Genomic DNA, 6,000 nt, shown 5'->3' on the forward strand with positions numbered 1-6,000 from the left:
ACGCAGGCAGTATATAATGAGATGATTAAGACCTTAACTAATAATGAGAGGTTATTTTCAGATTCATGGAAATAATTCTGCCCTGTCTGGGGTGAGACTGAATCCGTCTGAGTGTTAAGCTTGTTTAAAGAAGTGATTTATTTGAGTAACGTGCAAATGCGGTGAACCATCTGACCTTCTTATCTCCACATGACCTGTGATTCAAACACACATCATGCTTCTAATACCCGTCAACTGGACGGACGGCTCTGAGCGCGTTTTCAGGCATGTCCCTGCTGCAAGGTACCAAATCCTTGTGACCTACAGAACCTTCCCTGTTCAAGCTCAACGTCTGAAACAAGCGCTGCTGACATGGGAATTCCAGCTATTCGAAAACGGGAAGTTCTCACCGTAGTTTTACATTACTGTGGAGACTAAGCGCATGTCTCTGATCACAGGCGTGACAGGCATAGGAGGAGAAGAGGAAGCTCTCGCCGCTCGCCGGATAGAGGCTCGGAAACAAGACTCAGATTCATTCATTCAGCCGCAATCAGCTCACTTATCAGTTTCAGCTGACTTCTTTCGTGTAATCTCTTTCCCCCCGAACAAATTTTCAGATGACAGTCTAACAGATAAAGAAGTGCATGTCAGGAGGTATTATAGGAATTTCTTTCAGCATATACTACATAAGTCCTCAGGGATTTTCTGATGCAGAGTAGACTGGGCAGGAAAATATAAAAGAAAAGCTTGATGTAACTGAGAGCAAATCCAACCAACCGAGGGAAAATAAACCGAAATAAGATTTAAGAGTAATATTCGAGCATTTAAAATGTATTTCTAAAAATATATAAATGTACAAAAATATAAGGGACATGCAACATTAAAACACAGTCAGCCAATAATTAATATAATTAAACTGTATTAATCTTAAAGTTACATTTACAATTACAATTTTGTGTCATTTGAAATATAAACAGTATATAATGTACAGTAATAAACAGTTTTTTGTATAAACTGTGATACATTTTTACAGGATTCGATGAACATTTATCAAAAAAGTATTTTCAGTTTCATATTTGATCAAATTATTGTATCCTTGCTGCATAAAAGTATAATTTATTTTAAAGAAAACTTACACAGACACACACTAAACTTCCGCATTGTAGTGTATCGTGGTTTTCACAAAACTATTAAGCAGCACAACTGTTTTTAACAGTATAATAATAAATTCTCAAAACATTAAATTAGTAATTGTGTATATATGGCAGTGTATATGTGAATGATTACATTCATTTATTAGTTTAGTTTGAAGAAAAGAAAACATATTCATCATATTTATTAGAAATCATATTTATTTTGAAATTTGCTAAAGATTGCATTTGATTAGATTATATAAAAATAAAACAAAAAAGGGGGAAATGACCTTGCATGAACAAATTTTAAAATAAATAATATGAATACATTAAATTATATTAATATTAAAATTACATATACAATTACAATTTTGTGCAAATTTTGTGTGGCAAAATTAAAAATATGGCGACATAATAAGCCAATCATTAATATTCTTAAATGACATTAATATTAAAATTACATCTAGATCTACAATTTTGTGTAATTTGAAATATAAATACCTTAAATTTCATGTTTGATAAAATTATTGCATCCTTGCTGCATGCAAGTGTAATTTATTTTATTATACTTTAGAAAACTCACAAACACACACACACACACTAAATTTTTGCATTGTAGTGTATCATGGTTTTCACAAAACTATTAAGCAGCACAACTGTTTTATTTATTTTTTTATTTATTTAACATTATTATAATAATCAATTCTCAAAAGTGATTTATATGAAAGATTACATTTATTTATTAGTTTGATTTGAAGAAACAAAAAAGTGCACATTTATTTTGAAATTTGCTAAAAGATTACATTTGATTAGATCATGCAAAAATAAATAAATAAATAAATAAACAAATAAATAAAATAATACAAATAATAAAAATAGGGGAAATGACCTTGCATTTTTGTGGCTTAATACTTTCGTATAAACTGTAATAAAAAGCAATTATTGGAAAAAGACATTTTCTGTAACATCATAAATATCTTAAATTTCATATTTGATAAAATTATTGCATCCTTGCTGCATAAAAGTATAATTTCTTTTGAGAAAACTCTCTCTCTCTCTCTCTCTCTCTCTCTCTCTCTCTCTCTCTCTCTCACACACACACACACACACACACACACACACCTACCCTAAATTTTTGCATTGTAGTGTATCATGAATTTTCAACATTATTGTAATAAATTCTCAAAACATTAAAGATTATTGATCATTCTAATCTTTTGGAGTTATGTAATTGTGTATGTGTGAGAGATTACATTTATTAGTTTAGTTTGAAGAAAAGAAAAAAGTATTTATTTTGAAATGGTTAAAGATTACATTTGATTAGATCATGTAAAAAATAAAATAAAATAAAATAAATTATTAAAATTAAAAACGAGAAATTACCTCGTATGAAAAAATAATAGAATAATAAAATAGTCAAATTAAATTAAATCAAATATAAAAAAAAAAAGAAAAAAAACTCATAATACTGACCAATAACCAATATGATACACTTTGCAGGCCTACAAAAATGTCTTGAGTTTTCATCAGATTTTTAAGATTTTTATATTGAGATTTTAAAGGGCTATTCCCATTAACACAGCTGTGTATAAACGCTGTCCCATGTAAAAGAACTTGACACACTCACTCAGCACTCTTTAAGTGTTTCTGCTGAAAAAAGCCACTTGTTGAGGACATGTCTTTAGGGACAAATGAAAATCCAATCTATGGAGATGTGGAAGTATAAGCAGATGTAGCGGTGTTCTAAGACCTTGTGTGTGAGAGAGACAACAAGCTCCTTATCGAATCAAACCAGCTGGGATTTCCCTAACGCAGGCAGAGATCTGCACATTACAGGCTCTGTGCTTGTAGAAGTGGGAATACACCGAAAGAAAAAAAAAAGGAATGTCTGGCTTCATTTCCGAGAGATACCTGACCCTCCGGTGGGATCCGCAGAGCGTGAATGAAACAGGCAGATGTATTTCAATAAAGTCAGAGAGCCAGAGGTGGCCTTTTACTCAGACTGCTCAAGTCATTCTTCGCATGTCCTGCTGATGATGACTGACACATCGAATGGGAAAGGGTCACTACTGAGAGGAATTCTGAGAAGATAAAAGGTAATAGCAGTGGAGTCCTGCTTGCATTGTTTAGTGAAAAGAAGCATAGGTGAATCTAAACTGAGAGAAGATGTCACTCAAGTCATAGTAACTTGGCTTTTTCTTTTTTAGTTGTAAAATGAGGAAAGACATTACCCATATGCCCATACCTTCATGCAGTTACAATGAATAAGCTTCAAAAAGGATGCAAAAGTGCCATAAAAATATTATCAAATAATCAGAAAACTAGTTTATGCAATTCCAGGTCTTCTGAAATCATACAGTAGATTTGTGTAATGATAAGAGTTATTTACTGTATTTATGAATTAGTCATTCTAACCGGTTTTGTGAACTGGATAAACTGGATAGTTTACTAAATTTAAAGACTGAGTCAAAAGAATGATTAATTCACAAATCAGGCGTTGCTACTTCTCAGTGTTATTTTAGGAGTATTTATATACTATTAGAATATTTAATAAAGCTACATTATGTATCTTTTTGCACTCTAGCGGTTAATAAAAAAACTGCACGCTTCTTGCAGAAGAACACTGTGGACAGCATAAAACAAAAACTCTTTTTTGAAGATTTTTTTTAATTTGTACTTTAACATTTTGAACACAAAAAAAAAAACTTACTGAAGCTTTAATGTTTTGAACTGGTTTTATTTATATATTGTCAGTTTTTATAGTAGTTATAGTTACTACTAACTAGTTATAGTTATAGTTAGTTTAGTTATATATATATATATACACACTACCAGTCAAAAGTTTTTAAACAGTAAGAATGTTTATGTTTTTTAAAGAAGTCTCTTCTGCTCACCAAGACTGCATTTATTTGGTCCAAAGTAAAGCAAAAACAGTAAAATTTTGAGTATTTTTATTATTTAAAATAACTGCTTTCTATTTGAATATATTTTAAAATGTAATTTATTACTGTGATTTCAAAGCTGAAATTTAAACATCGTTACTCCAGTCACTATGATCCTTCAGAAATCATTATAATATTCTGATTTTCTGCTCAAAAAACCTTTATCATTTATCTTTAGCATTTATCTGAAAATAGAAAAATTCTTTTGCAAAAAAAAAATGTCTTTTGAATGGTATAGTGTATAATGTTACAAAAGCTTTTTTTTTTTCCAGATAAATGCTGATCTTTGGATCTTTCTATTCATCAAAGAATTCTGAAAAAATGCACTCAACTGTTTTAAATATTAATAATAAATATTTCTTGAACAGCAAATCAGTATATTAGAATGATTTCTGAAGGATCATGTGACACTGAAGACTGGAAGTAGTAGTTAAAAAACATACATATTTATATTTATTTAAAAAAATAAATTACTTTAATCATAATGATAAAATATAATTTATTATATTTGTTATTTTTTCAAATATACAAATATATTGACAAAAATAAAATAAAAAATAATAGAAAATAAATAAAAGTAAAATAAATAAACATTTAAATGTAAAATACATTTTACAATAACATTAAGCTAAAAATATAAAAGATAAATAAAAAATAAATACTTTTTTGCAAATTAAAGATCACTGGAGTGCATTTTAAAACATACAATTTCAGTAATCATACATATTCACTATTAACCAAATATAATTTAATTGTTCGTGCAAGGAGATTACATACAAAGTAAATACAAAGATGTGAATAGACGCAAATTCTTGCTGGGTGACACAAATGGCACAAATTGGGCAATGTGAATAAGTGTTCTGCTCAAGTTGAAAAATTTAAGCAGAAAATTTGCATGATACTTTGTCACACAAGCCAATCAACAAAAAAACTTATTGACATGTCTGGTTGTTTCAGAAAATGGAGGAAATCATTACACAATATAGAGCGATAACTCAATAAGAATATTCGATTTGCGTTTGATGTGCACACAGCATAAGTCTTCCCTCAATAAACTCCTAATTTGCTGCTTAATATTAGTTAGTAAAGTAGTTGTTGAGTTTAGGTATTGGGTTGGGTTAAAGGATTAGTCCACTTCCAGAACAAAAATTTACGGATAACTTACTCACCCCCTTGTCATCCAAGATGTTTATGTCTTTCTTTCTTCAGTCGTAAAGAAACTTCTACTTCTGCAGCGATGTAGGCCAATTTTGAAGTTAGAGGAGAAAATGAGATGGGGGTTTTTAGACCTACACTGTAAAAAACAATTTGTTGAGTCAACTTAAAATCATTTGTAACCTGGCTGCCTTAAAATTTTAAGTTCAGTCAACTCAAAAACAGTTTATTCAACTTGAAATGTTAAATTATACTAAGTGACAACTTAGATATTTGAGTTAAATCAACTTAAAATTTTAAGGCAGCTGGGTTACTTACCCATCTGTTAAGTTTAGCAAACACAAATATCTAAGTTGTTACTTAGTACAACTTAACATTTCAAGTTGAATAAACTTATTTTAGTTGACTGAACATAAAAAAATTTAAGGCAGCAGGGTAACAAATTATTTTAAGCTGACTCAACAAATTGTGTTTTTTTATTTTTTACAGTGTACCCTAACTGTCATAAACTGTCTAGACCAAGACGAGCATTTCAGAGTTAAAAAGTATATCAATTGTAATTTCTTTTTAGAAAATCACTGATTGTTTTGCTAGATAGTCCTTTGAAGCTGCATTTAAACTGCATTTTGGAAGTTCAAACTCACCATTGAAGTTCATTATATGAAGAGAAATCCTGAAATGTTTTCTTTAAAAAACAATTTCTTTACGACTGAAGAAAGAAAGACATGAACATCTTGGATGACAAGGGGGTGAGTACATTATCTGTACATTTTTGTTGGTTCTGGAAGTGA

This window comes from Labeo rohita, chromosome 21, assembly GCF_022985175.1.
Source record: "Labeo rohita strain BAU-BD-2019 chromosome 21, IGBB_LRoh.1.0, whole genome shotgun sequence".
NCBI classification, from domain to species: Eukaryota; Metazoa; Chordata; class Actinopteri; order Cypriniformes; family Cyprinidae; genus Labeo; species Labeo rohita.